The sequence below is a fragment of the Meles meles genome, chromosome 19 (assembly GCF_922984935.1).
Source record: "Meles meles chromosome 19, mMelMel3.1 paternal haplotype, whole genome shotgun sequence".
NCBI classification, from domain to species: Eukaryota; Metazoa; Chordata; class Mammalia; order Carnivora; family Mustelidae; genus Meles; species Meles meles.
The window spans coordinates 41,244,533-41,258,524 of NC_060084.1; positions in this window are offsets into that span (position 1 = coordinate 41,244,533).

Consider the following 13,992-nt stretch of genomic DNA (forward strand, 5'->3'; position numbering starts at 1 on the left):
TTATAGTTGTCCAGGTTATCACGGCATCAAACACAGATCACCCCCAAATTCCTTGATTTGCACAGACAGCGAACAACTCCTATGCCAGCACCTCTGTGGCCAGCAAGCCTTCTCTGAAATTCTAATGAGAGACCCAGAAACAGAGGCAGGCACACTCCCGGAGAAAACACAAAGGAGAGAGGGCTGGAGGTCAGCCGCACTTGGATTTTTGTCTTTTATTTCCACTACATCGAACAGCCGGTCCTGACAGCCATCTCTGGGCCTGGTGGTCACACTGGACAATGCTGTTCTTCGCCCCGGAGCCATGGCTCGGGGACGATAACAGCTGGGTCATGCAGGGCCTGACTCCCAGGACCTCCTCACACAGACATCACAGACCCAGACGGTCTTAAAGGGCAGGGGCGGGGCCAGGGAGGGGCCGGGAAGCCCAAGCCAAGTGCCTGGGAGGATGCTGCCGATGCCGCCCTGCCCCTCCTCCCCCACCGCCCCCCTACCCCCGGGGAACAGAGGTCCCCCGGGTCCCTGGCTGGACAGCCGGAGGTGCGCCACTTGCCAACCGCTCCCCGCCAAGCCTGCTGCTCGCAGCCTGTGTCTACAATGTCACCAGAGCTTCCTCCTCTGTGTTCTGGACCAGGTCCAGGGCTCCCGCGGAAGCTGCGGTTCGGGCGAGGAGTCTGCCCTGGCAGGGCGGGGCGGGGCAGCTGCTCCCACTCCGGACGCGGCCACGCCCTCTTGGACGCCGAACACACCCCCATTTCCCGGGGCCCACGGAGACACGCCTCGCCCTGCAGCCAAACAGCAGGAAGGCAGATTTGTACGAGTATATACAAGGTCCTGGAATTCTCGCCCGGTTGCCACACAGTCGACGGAGCATAATTGGGGGAGGTTGTGCAACTGCCCGAGAAGCCGGGGCGCTCCAGGTTCTCATCACAGGTGTCCATGAGTCTTGGGACGGGGCCAGATGCCAACATAGCCACCTTTGGGGGGCACTGATGGCCTTGCTTCGGCAGGTTCTGCTTAGAGTTGGGAAGCCTAGGTCTCTAGGAGCGGGGCCAATGGGACTGTGAGTTGGAGACCTGGGACCATGCTTGCAGCACCCCACTCCCGAAGCTGCAGGAGCAGTGGTAGCAGCAGCCCCGTCTGGCAGGCCAGCGAGGTTGCCCCTGAGGCCCCCAGGTAGGACCCACACCTGCCTCCTGGTAGGGGAGAGTGGACCCCAGGGGAGGCTCCACCCAACTCAGGCTGAGACTGACAACCCCTTCCCCACCCCATGGGGCCTGTGCCCAGCAGCTGGCCTGCATTCTCTGTCTCTAGAAACCCCATGGGTGGGTCCTTGCCCCGGGGCCCAGTGAGTCACTTCCCCAAGCCCCGGAGGCCTTCGTTGAAGGTGCCTCCCTCTGCAGCAAAGCCTTCTTTGTTCTCTGGCTGGCTTCACTTCACAACCCTCTCCTCCCCTCTCCCTTGCAGGCGCAGGTCCTGCCTGCTCTAGGCACGGGGGCTTGCACAGGGGTAGGCCAATGAATGCCACCTGGAAAGTGGGGTGGCTGTGCAGAGATTAGGAGCTTGGTTTCTCGTTTCCTGTGTCCATGCCCCCTCCGAGCTCTGGATCTCTCTCTCACTGCCCCAGAGGCTGGAGCAGCCCCTACTTCCCTGCCTAGGTGGTGCAGCCTGGATATGTGCCAGGAGGGAAGTGCTCACTCTGGTTGGCACCAAAGGGAGCTGCTGAACTGGCCTCCGACACTTCCCTTGCGGAAGAGGCTTCCTTGGCTCAGACCATTGCAGTATCATCGCTCCCTCTCTTGGTTCTCCCTTTCCTTGGCCTACCCTGGGTCCCTTGCCCTGGTAGAGGAGTCCAGGAAGAGAATTCAGCAAAGTACCTTGGGACACAGCTTCTAGTCTAGTCTTCTCTCCTTTCTCTGCCTTCCAGCCCCAGCTGGGCAGACCACATCGTGGGCTCACCTGCCCGGGTTGGTGTCCAGCTGCTGGGGGAGCTGAGCCACCCTGCACTGAAGGCGTCTGTCCACCGCACATCTTGTCTGTGTGTGAGCACTAGAGCTCTGGTTTGGGAGAAGTAGAAGACCGAATTCGGAAAAACAAAACAAAACAAAACAAAAACCTGTATGCACCAAGATTCTCAAATTTTGTTTACGATAGTTTAAAAAAAAAAAAAAGAGCATTGGGGAGAAACCCCGGTGTCAGAGGAACGATGAAGTCCCTTATGGAACATCATTTGATGAAATGGATTTATCCTTCCACAAATACATATTGTCTACAGTCTGCCAGACACTCGTAGGACCTCTGATCAAGAAGAGGGGTTACAGGAGACCAGGCTCCTTGCCACATGCAGCAAACTCACCAAATCCGTAAACCACACCCATGACGCAGAAGTAATCCATAGTGTTATTTGCACAGAAAAAGAAAGGGGTCGGGTCTCTCAGCTATCAAGGACCAGAAAAGCAGCCCCAGCCTGTGCTCTTGATCCAGTAAAAACAATGGCTAGTGCATTCGCTTCCTATTGCCACTGCGATATCAAAGCCACTATCAAAGCCACGAGCACAGTGGCTTCAAACAACACACACGTATCGGAGATCAAAAGTCTGAAATGGGTCTCGCCAGGCTAAAACCAAGGTGTCAGCAGAGCTGCATTCCTTTCTGGCGACTCTAGGAGAGACTGTGTCTCCTTGCCTTTTCCACCCTCTAGAGGCTGCCACATTCTTTGACTCACGGCCCCTTCCTCCATCTTCAAAGTCAGATCAAATCTTTTTGATCCTGACTCTTCTGGACTCATGATCACATTGGGCCCACCCAGATAATCTGGGATAATCTCCCTATTTTAAGGTCAGCCTATTAACCTGAATTCCATTTGCAACCATAATTCCCTCTTGCCATGGAAACTGACATACCCACAGATTCCCAGGTTCAGGATGCAGACATATCTGGGGCCTTAGCCTGTCTACCACAGCTAGGTAGCAACTTTAGCCCATTGAAACCTATTTATTGAACACAAGTATGTGCCAGGTTCTGCTGGGGAGACAGCAGTGAATGAAGAAGACAAAAATCCCTGACCTTCTGGAGTTTACACTCCAGGGGAGGGAGATAGACAATAAGCAAAATAAATTAGCCAATGTATCATAAGTTAGATGGTGCTAACTGCTAAGAGGAAAGAAAAAGCAGGGAAGGGGCTAGGCAGTGTCTATATATTGCTATTTTGATCAGTGTGCTGGACATCTGTAATTTGCTCCTTCCTGTGCCCTACACCTTGCAGCCCGTATCTGTGAACAACATGAACCACCAGCTTCCTGTTGGGCATGGCTAGTGGGAAACTCCTTCAGGAGCCCAGAAGGATGCAAGTAAGGTCAGATCCCTCAGCCCTCCTCCAAAAGCCTCAGTCCCTATTAGGAAGGTTTTCCCACAGGGCCCACCCAGTTCCAAGAAAACCTTCCTTTCCTTGTTCCTTCCGACCTAGCGATGGTAACTATGGCTGCTTTTACTAGCCCCAGGGAGGGGGGCTCACTACCGCTTCTAGTTCCCCTATACCCTGTCAAAACCTTTGTAAATATTACTTTATTAAACTCTCCTCAGATAGTCGTAACTGGAGGCTGCCATCTGTTTTCCTAGGAAGGATCTGTTGAGCTGGTAACATTTAGATAAAGCCCCAAAGGAGATGAGGTGGGAGACAGGCAGATACCTGGTGGGAGAGCATTTGGGGCAAGGTAGCCGTAAGTGCAAAGGCCCTGTGGTAAAGGCATGCGTGATGTGTTTGGGAAACAGCAAGGAGGCGTGTATGGTTGGAGTGGGTGAGAGAGCATAGAATGGCAGGTGAGGTCACTGGGATACCTGGGATAGGACAGAAGTCAGATCATGTCGGGTCTTTGAAGAAGGTGCTGGGAGTGCTTTACCTATATCCCCTCAGCGCTTCCCATGGACGCACATGGACTCTATGGCTTCCTACTGCCCCTGCAGCTCTCTGCCTGGGGGCCTTTGCTGGCCACAGGTCTACAGTAGACCCTAGTGCAGGGAGAAGACCAGGGAGTTAATGATCCTGGGAGTGGTCCCCAACCTATGTGGTTTGGTGAATGAACACCCAGGTGCCTTGCCTCTTGGGTTTGACAGTGGTGAGGCATGCTTTAGGTAGACTCTCAGAAATCCCCAGGAGTTTGGGCTCCTGTCCTCACAGCAGTAATTCCCTTATTAGCACACCCTGTATTGGCTTCCTTCCTTTTCCTTGTCTCGCTTCTCTGTTTATCTCCCCATGCTCCCAGAAATCAGCTCTCAAGTGAACTACTTAGACTCAAGCCCTTGCCTCAGCATTGGTTTCTAGAACATTCCAATGTGAGATATGCTGTGAGCCATTATCTGGACTTGGGCCTCTAGAAGAACGAGGTGAGCAGCCCCTGCAGATTAGGGGGTAGGGGGTGACATGGGGGCAAGAGAAAAGCGGGGAGACCAGCTAGATGCTGCTGCAATAGTTCAGAGGAGTGATAAGGGTGGCTTGGAGCAGGGAAGAAGCCATGGAGGTGGTCAGGAGCGGGTACATTCTAGATATTCTTTGAAGAGCCAATGGCATTGGCTGCCTGGTGACCTGTGGGATACGAGGAACAGTAAGATGTCTAGGGTGATCTCAAGGTTTTTGGCCTGAGCACAGGAAGGATGGAGTTATCTTTTATTGGGGATGAGGAAGATTGTTTGGTGGAGAGCAAAACAAGGAAGGCGGGGAGCTCAGTTTTGGATATGCTGAGCTGAGATGCCTGTCAGACACATGAGCCCAAGCAGGCTGCTGGGCAGGGACACAAGTAGGTAGCAGAGGAAGGAGCTGGGGTTGCAGGTTGAAGTTCAGAGTCATCTAGATATACAACCAGATGAGGTCTCCAAGGGAAGGAGTGTGGAAAGGAAAGGACTGAGACTCCAGGACTGAGTCCCAGGCCCTGAACACCCAGAAGCCAGAAGAGAGAAGAGGGGACCAGCAGAGGAGTCCAGAAGGAGCAGCCAGCCGTGGGGGAGATGGGCCAGGAGGCTGAGTGTGGAAGAAGGGATCAGCCTGCCAAATGCCGCTGATGAGGCAGACAAGGGGAGGCCTGGGTTAGCTGGACCCAGTAGCATGGAGCTCACAATGACTTTAATCCCTGCTCTAGCAGGTGGAATGAGGAGGCAAGAACCCAAAGGGAGATTATGCAAGAGAGAACAGGAGAAAGAGGAGAAAAGTCAAAACAAACATGGATGACTCTCAAGGGAAAAGTCATCAAGTATTTTAAATTAATTTTGTTTCATTTTGAAATCAGCCCCAATCTGCAAATACCATCCCAATAATGCATCCCAAATAATCATTCCAAATAATGCAAACTATTTTTCTGACGAAGCATTTCATAGTAGCCTTGCTGGCATGATGCTCTGTCTCCCCCAAATACTTCAGCCTCTGTTTTCCACAAACAAGGACCTTCTCCTAGGTGGCCACCTACAGTCACCAACACCAGGAAAGTACATTGATATTTCTCTGACTCATTCAGGTTTTACCCATTGTTCCGGTAGCACCCTTACTAGCAAGGCGTCCAGTTCAGGGTCATGTGTGTGCTTTGCATTCATGTCTCTTTCTTTCCTCTGTCTGGAAAAATTCTGCCTTTCCTGACTTTTCACATCCTTAACATTTTTGATGATTACAAGCCAGTTATTTTGTAGAATGTCCCTCAGTTTGAGCTTGTCTGTTTTTTGTTTTTTTGTTTTCAGGGTGAGAGCAGGTTATGTGACCTAGCATTTGACTCTTGAAATACACCCCCAGTGAACTGAAAACAGATGACGAAGCAAATACTTTTCTGTACTATTCACAATGGCCAATAGGTGGAAAGAACCCAAATATCTATCAATGGGCGAGAAGACAAACAGTGGTACAGCCACATGGTGGAATATTATTCAGCCCCAAAGAGAAAAGGGTACCGATACAGGCTACAGCATCGTTGAGCTTCACAAGCGATATGTAGAGGAAAAGATGGCAGACACAGAAGACCACACGCTGTATGACATTTATAGGAAATGTCTGGAATCTGTGAATCCATAGAGAAAGACAGCAGGTTAGTGGTTATGGGGGAGGGAGGGTGGGTAATGGGGAATAATAATGAGTATGGGGGCTTTATTTTGGAGTAAGGAAAATATTTTGGAACTACACAGAGGTGGTGGTTGTACAACACTGTGAATACACTGAGTGGCCTCGGAGTACTTGCTTTAAAATGGTTATACTTATGCTATATAAAGTTCATCTTAGTTAAAAAAAAATTCAGATCATGCATCTTTGGCAGGAATATGCAAGGAGGGTATTTCTCTGTTCTCATGATGCCCGTTCAAGTGACACATGCTTTCTATTTGTCCCATTACCAACGGTGCTTACTTCGGCCACTAGATTAAGGGGGTGTCTACTAGGCTTCTCCTCCATAAGAGTCACTCCTTTTCTCTTTGCCATTAATAGCACTTGTTAGGTAGCTACTTTGAAACTGGATATTGCCTGTCACTTCTAGAATTTTCCATCTGCTCATTTATCTGTGTAGGTCAGTGACTTCCTAGCCATTCATTTCTATTCTATTCAAGGGGTTATAATCTGTTACATTCATTCCTTATTTTGGTGTTCTAGCTCCAGATCTCACCAGTGGGAGCTCGTTTATGTTGGTTTGGGGCATTCTTTGGACATGTCCCGTCGTTTTTCTAGTCCTTCTTGCTTACTGGCACAACGGGCTCATCCTGTATTTTCCCTGCTTTAGTTCTGCAATCAATCCTTCTGGCAAAGAGAATTAGTTCATTTTAATGGAGAATGGTATTTAGAAACCAAGATACACCGCTAGGTGTACTCACTGCTATCGGGATGGTGGTTTTCCCAGACCTTCTCAGAGGCCAAAGCTAGGGAATATATGTGTGCATGCACACATGCATAGTCATGCTTTTGTGCACATTATTTCTCTTTATATAGAAAATCGTGAGTTCTTACCGATACTTCCAACTCCAACCCAACAACTCATGTCTTGGTCTAGTGTTCTGTTCATATCTGAAACTCTCTTTTCTAGCAGTGAGAAACATCACTCCCATAGCCTTAAAGTATCCAGTCACTGCCCTCCCCACAAATCCTCAGAAGCCTTCCTCATCCAGCTTGGGCTGTGACACCTGTGCGAGGTCACACCCCTGCACAGATGCTTCCTTCATCCAGCATGGGTTCACACCCAACCCCTCCCTGCACTGAGCTACTCTCCTGTGCAGACGTCCTTCTCACCTCTCAGGGTGCAAGCTCTTTGGACCACCGCTGTTTCCTCCCTTGCTCAGCTCCACCTACTAAATTTTAGCCTGAAGTGTTCAGGAACGAAGGAGAGAACTCCGAAAAAACATCAAGCATAAAAAGCAGATGAACAGACCTTATCCATTCTATATTTACAGCTTTACATTTTGCATGGAAAAAAGACTGTAGAAATTATACAAAAATTATAATTGGCATGGTTGTGGCTTGAAATTATGAAGGCTCTTTTTTTCCCCCTTTTTCCAGACTTCCCAAATTATCTGTAATATGGTTATGTTACTTTTCAATTAAAACATTTCAAGGAAAACATCATTTAAATTGCACTTTCTAAATCACCACAAGCTGCGTATAGCGTGCACGCTAATGGTCCAAGAAGATGCCCATGATTTTAATAGAAGATCTGGAGCAGAGCTGTTTTATATTAAAACAAACTGAGATCAGAATATAAAGTTCTCCTCAATTTTAAAAAGAAGACCTGAGTTCCAATTTGGAGGGAGGGGAATGATACTTTTCCCTTCTTCTCCCTGTGTTGTAAGTTTCAAGACCTTGTACTGCCTTGACATCAGGAGGACCTCAAAAGGTCTAATTGTAAGTTTCCTCCTTGCCCTGCTCCTATAAGTTCCTTAGCCAGATAACCCTCCTTATCCAAGTGATCCCACACAGTTCCTGCTCATCCCTGATGTCGGTGTTCTACCAGCTCGTGGAATTCTTCACACAAGCTGATCACAACCTCCTACAGGAATCAGGGGGTACCTCGCTCTGTTGATACTCTGGAGCTCGCCTCCCACCGCCCCTGCTTGTTCATTCTGTTCCCAAATGCAGCTCGCATGTGTCCCTGTGTGGCATGTGGTGTCCTCCAGGCTATGAGTATATGTGACTATTAAAATGCTATTGATCTCACTTTCCCGGTCTCAGCGGTTGTGTATTCAACCATCCCCACAACCCTAGGGCAGGAAGCCCTCCCTCACCAAAGGGGTAAAGAAGAGGTGATCCAAACACTGCCCTCTAATTACAACTAAATATCCTCTGGAAGTTACTGGAACAGACAATGATTAGAAGACTCTTAAAGCTGGAAAGCAGAAGGTGGACTATTGAGGAACAAGGATGTAGTCAGTTCCCAAACGACTGGGCGCTGAAGATTCTTACAACCCAGAACCACCAAGAGGCATGAAAAACTGAAAACAACCAGGAAAGCCTGCTTTCACAGGACAAAGGACAAGTAAAGGAAAAGCCCAAGAGAGACCTAACGGGGAGCCCCAGTGGCTGATCCGTGACAGAGGCGCTGGCAGGAGTTCCGACCCACCTGCAGCAACAGAAAATCGGTGTAGAAGTTGGTCCACCTGCAGAAGGTCCACGGGCAGCTGAGCCCCGTGTCTGCTCACCTTCCACCCAGTGGCAGAAAAAGACCCAGCCCAGCAGCTTCTGTCCCCATCCCCAAGTCTCCGAAGAGAGCTGAAGAGAGTGGCCCTATGCCACCAGGTAGCCCTGGAAATGACCCCAACAGATGACACCAGCTGCTCAGAGACTGAGCAGTAGCCCTAGCAGTTCTAGAAGAATTAATCTAGAAGACAAGAATCACAATGGAAGATTTCTGATAAACAAACCATCATAAATATATATATGGGAACCTGCATACTAAATCTAGTCAGAGTGACTGCCCCCTAAAATAGATTTAAATAGGTCAAGAGTGTCATAACATTAATAACCAAAATGTTCAGTAAGAAAATACAACTGACTCCAATACCTAGATGAATCAATGTTGGAACTACCTAACAAGAATTTTATCTTATTTTATTTTTAAGATTTTATTTATTTATTTGACAGAGAGACACAGTGAGAGAGGGAACATAAGCAGGGGGAGTGAGAGAGGGAGAAGCAGGCTTCCTGCTGAGCAGGGAGCCTGATGCAGGGCTCGATCCCAGGACATTGAGATCATGACCTGAGCCAAAGGCAGATGCCCAATGACCGAGCCACCCAGGCACCCCTTTTATTTCATTTTGTTTTATTTTATTTAAAAATTTTTATTTACCCAACAAGAATTTTGAAGCATTATCATAAAAATGCTTCAAGAAACATTTGCAAATTCTCTTGAAACAAAGGGGAAAAAAATCTTAGCAAAAAGTAGCGGTAATTGAAGAGAAACAAATGGAAATTACAAAACTGGAATATACAACTGAAAAGAAAAACCCACTAGATGGACTCCATAGTAGAATGGAGATGACAGAGGATAGAAACAATAAGCTTGAAGACAGATCAATAGAACTTACTCAGTCAAAACAACGGACAGAAAACAGACTGAAAAAGATAACGACAAGAGCCTCAGAGTTCTGTGGGACAATAACTAAAGATGTAACATTCATACAATTAGAATCCCAGAAAAGAAGAGAAAAGGTGTGGTACTGAAGAAATATTTGAAGAAATACTATAAAAATGAAAAAAAAAAAATAGGGGCACCTGGATGGCTTGGGCTGTTGAGTGTCTGCCTTCAGTTCGGGTCCTGATCCTAGGGTCCTAGGATGGAAACCTTCCTCTGGCACCCTGCTCAGCGGGGAGTCTGCTTCTCCCTCTGACCCTCCCCCCTGCTTGTGGTCTCTCATGTGTGTGCTCTCTCTCTCTCTCTCTCTAAAATAAATCAATAAAAAACCCTTAATAAATAATAAGCCAACACTGCACCAACACGGAACATAATCAAACTTCTAAAACTAAAGACAAAGGAAAAAATGCTGGAAAGAAATGACACATTAGGGGCGCCTGGGTGGCTCAGTGGGTTAAAGCCTCTGCCTTCGGCTCAGGTCATGATCCCAGAGTCCTGGGATCGAGCCCCGCATCGGGCTCTCTGCTCAGCAGGGAACCTGCTTCCTCCACTCTCTCTGCCTGACTCTCTGCCTTGTTGTGATTTCTCTCTGTCAAATAAATAAAATATTAAAAAAAAAAAAAGAAAAAAAAAAAAGAAATGACACATTACCTGTCAAGGAACATCAACTAGAACGAGAATGTTGTTGTTGTTGTTGTTGTTTTATCTGAAACCATGGGGGCCAAAAGTAGTGGCATGATAGTTTTCAAGTACTGAAAGAAAAGAACCATCAACTGCAAATCCCTATGTCCAGTAAAGCTATCCTTCAGAAATGAAGAAAAAGAAAGTCATTCTTAGATAAGGAAGCTTAGAGAACTTGTTGCTTGCAGATCTATCCTTGGAAGAAGCTCTCCAACCAGAAAGAAGATGATAATAGAAGAAGGCTGAGACATTCAGAAAAGAAAGAAAAAGAATGGAATGGGTAAAAATTAAAGGTAAATACAATAACCTCTTCATTGCCTCATGAGTTTCTTTAATCGTATTTTGTGGTTAAAACGCAAGTTATAACACTATCTGATGTGGTGATGTTCAAGATAGAGAGGAAATGCTTAACGTCATTATATTTAAAAAGCCAGGATAGTAAAACAGATGGTTTTTACACTTCACTTGAAGTGGTCAAACATCGACACCAGTAGACTGATACGTTATGTATATACATAGTAACACCTACAGCAACCCAAAGGAAACTATACAAAGCAATATACTCAAAAAAATCATAAAGAAATCAAAATGAAACTAAAAATATTCAAATAGCCCACAGGAAGGTAAGAACAAAGAAACAGAAGGATGAGAATCAGAGGCAACAAACAGAAAACAAATCATAAAATGACAGACTCAAGCTCTAACATATCAATAAATACTTTAAAAATAAATGTTTAAATTCCCAAATTAAAAGACAGAGATTGACCGAGTATGTGAAAATACAGACACACACACAACCACAATCCAAGGATATGCTGTCTATAAGAAACTGACTTCAAACATAATGACAGGGAGGTTAAAAAAGATTAAAAGGGTGAAAAATAGATATCATGCAAACACTAATTTTTTTTTTTTTTACATTGGTGATGGTTTTTGGATTTAACACCAAAAGCAAGGCAACAAAACCAAAAATAAGCAAGTGGGAAGGCATCAAACTAAGAACTTCTGCACACCAAAAGAAACCACCCAACAAAAATGAAAATGTAATCTCTGGGATTGGAAGAAAATATTTGCAAATTATATATCCAATAAAGAATTAATGTCCACAATATATAAAGAGCTCATATAACTCAAAAACAAACCAAAAAGAAAACCCCACAAACAATCCAATTAAAAAATGGACAGAGGATCTGAATATACATTTTCTAAAGAAGACATATGACCAACAAGTATGTGAAAAGGTCCTCAGCATGACTAATTGTCAGAGAAATGCAAATCAAAATCAAAATGAGATTATCACCTCACGCCTGTTAGAATGGCTATCATCAAAAAGACAAGAGAAAACAAATGCTGGCAAGGGTATGAAGAAAAGAGAATCCTGTACAATTCTCCCTTTGGTAGGATTGTAAACTGGTACAGCCACTAAGGAAAACAGTATGGAGGATCCTCAAACAATTAAAAATAGAGCTACCAGGGCACCTGGGTGGCTCAGTGAGTTAAGCGTCTGCCTTTGGCTCAGGTCATGGTCTCAGGATCCTGGGATCGAGCCCCGCATCAGGCTCTCTGCTCAGCGGGGAGCCTGCTTCCCCCTTTCTCTGCCTCTCTGCCTACTTGTGACCTCTCTCTCTCTGTTAAATAAATAAACAAAATCTTTAAAAAAAATAAAAATAGAACAACCATATGATCCAGAAATTCTGCTTCTGAGTCTTTATCTGCAGAAAATGAAAACACAAACTCAAAAAGATATAGGCACCCCCATGTTCATTGCAGCATTGTTTACACTAGCCAGGACATGGAAGAAATCTAAGTGTACACTGATGGATAGATGGATAAAGAAAATATGGTGTGGCTATCCAATGGAATATTATTCTGCCATGAAAAAGAATGAAATCTTGTCATCTGTGACAATGTGGATGGCTCCTCTGAGGGCATTATGCTAAACAAAATAAGTCAGACAGAGAAGCACAAATACAATATGATCTCGCTTACATATGGAATCTAAACAAGCAAGCAAAGAAAACACATCAAACTCCTAGATACAAAGAACAGATTGGTGACTGTCAGAGGCACGGGGTGGGGGTGGAGGCAATGGGTGAAGGTGGTCCTTCTAGTTATAAACGTCTACTTATAAAATAAATTAGTCCCGAGGATGTAATGTACAGCATGGTGATTATAGTTAGTAATACTATACTGTATGTTTGAAAGTTGTTAAAGGAGTAGATATTAAAGATTCTCATCATAAAAAATAATTTGTGACTGTGTGTGGTGATGGATGTTCATTAGACTTTCTGGGGGAACATTTTGCACTATATATGAATATCAAGTTATTATGTTATACATCTGAAACTAATATAATATTAAATGTTAATTATATCTCAATAAAAATAAAGTGATGGGGGGGCACCTGGGTGGTTCAGTGGGTTAAGCCTCTGCCTTCGGCTCAGGTCATGATCCCAGAGTCCTGGGATCGAGCCCCGCATCGGGCTCTCTGCTCAGGAGGGAGCCTGCTTCCCCTCTCCCTCTGCCTGCCTCTCTGCCTACTTGCGATTTCTCTCTCTCTGTCAAATAAATAAATAAAATTTTTTAAAAAATAAATAAAGTGATGGAAGAGATATATCACGCAAACATTAACTTTAAAAAAAAACCACGAGTAGCTATATTAATACTAGATAAAGTCGACTTCGGAGCAAATAAAGTTACTAAGCACAAAGAGGGACATTACTTAATCCACCAGGAAGATCTCGCCATCTTTAATGTATGTGCATCAAACAACAGAGCCTGAAAATATACGAAGCAAAAACTGACAGATCTAAAAGGAGAAACAGACAAATTCACAATTATAGCTGGGGACTTTAACACCCAACTCTTTGCAAATAATTGACAGCCTAGACAGAAAATCAGCAAAGATAACTATGAACCAGCAGGATTTAAATGCCGTGTATAGAACATTCCACCCAACAACAGCAGAACAGTTATTCGTAAGTACCCATGAAGCATTCACCAAGATAGATATCTTGGGTCATAAAACAAACCTTAGCAAATTTAAAAGAATTGAAATCATACGGAGTATGTTCTCTGACCATAATGGAACCAACCCAGCAACCAATAACAGAAAGTCCAGTAAGAAAATCTCCAAACACTTTGAAATTAAACAACATACTTCTGAATAATCCATGGGCCAAAAGGGAACTCCCCAAAGAAATTTAAAAAATACATATAACTGAGTGAAAATGAAAACACAACATTTCAAAATTTGTGAGAGCCAGCCAAAGAAATGATAAGAAGAAAAATTATAGCACTAAACACTTACATTTAAAAATAGAAGATGTCTCAAACCAACCAGCTAAGCTCCCATCTCAGGAACCTAGAAAAAAAATTAAAATTAGACAAGTTGGAATGGCAGAAATAAGACATTCTCTATTTGTAGATGACATGTTGCTGGTAAGTAAAATCCCAGAGAATCTACCAAAAAACAAAACAAAACACCATAAACTTTTAGAACTAATAAAAGAGTTCAGTAAGTTTGCAGGTGATAAGATCAACACATAAAAATATATCGCATTTCTGTATACTAGCAGTGAACAAGTGGAAACCAAAATTTAAAAATGAAATGCCATTTAAAATTGCTCCAAAAAATAAATACTCAGATATCAATCTAGCAAAACGTGGCCTATATAATGAAAACTTTAAAATGCTCACAAAAGAAATCAAAAGATATAAATATGTGGAG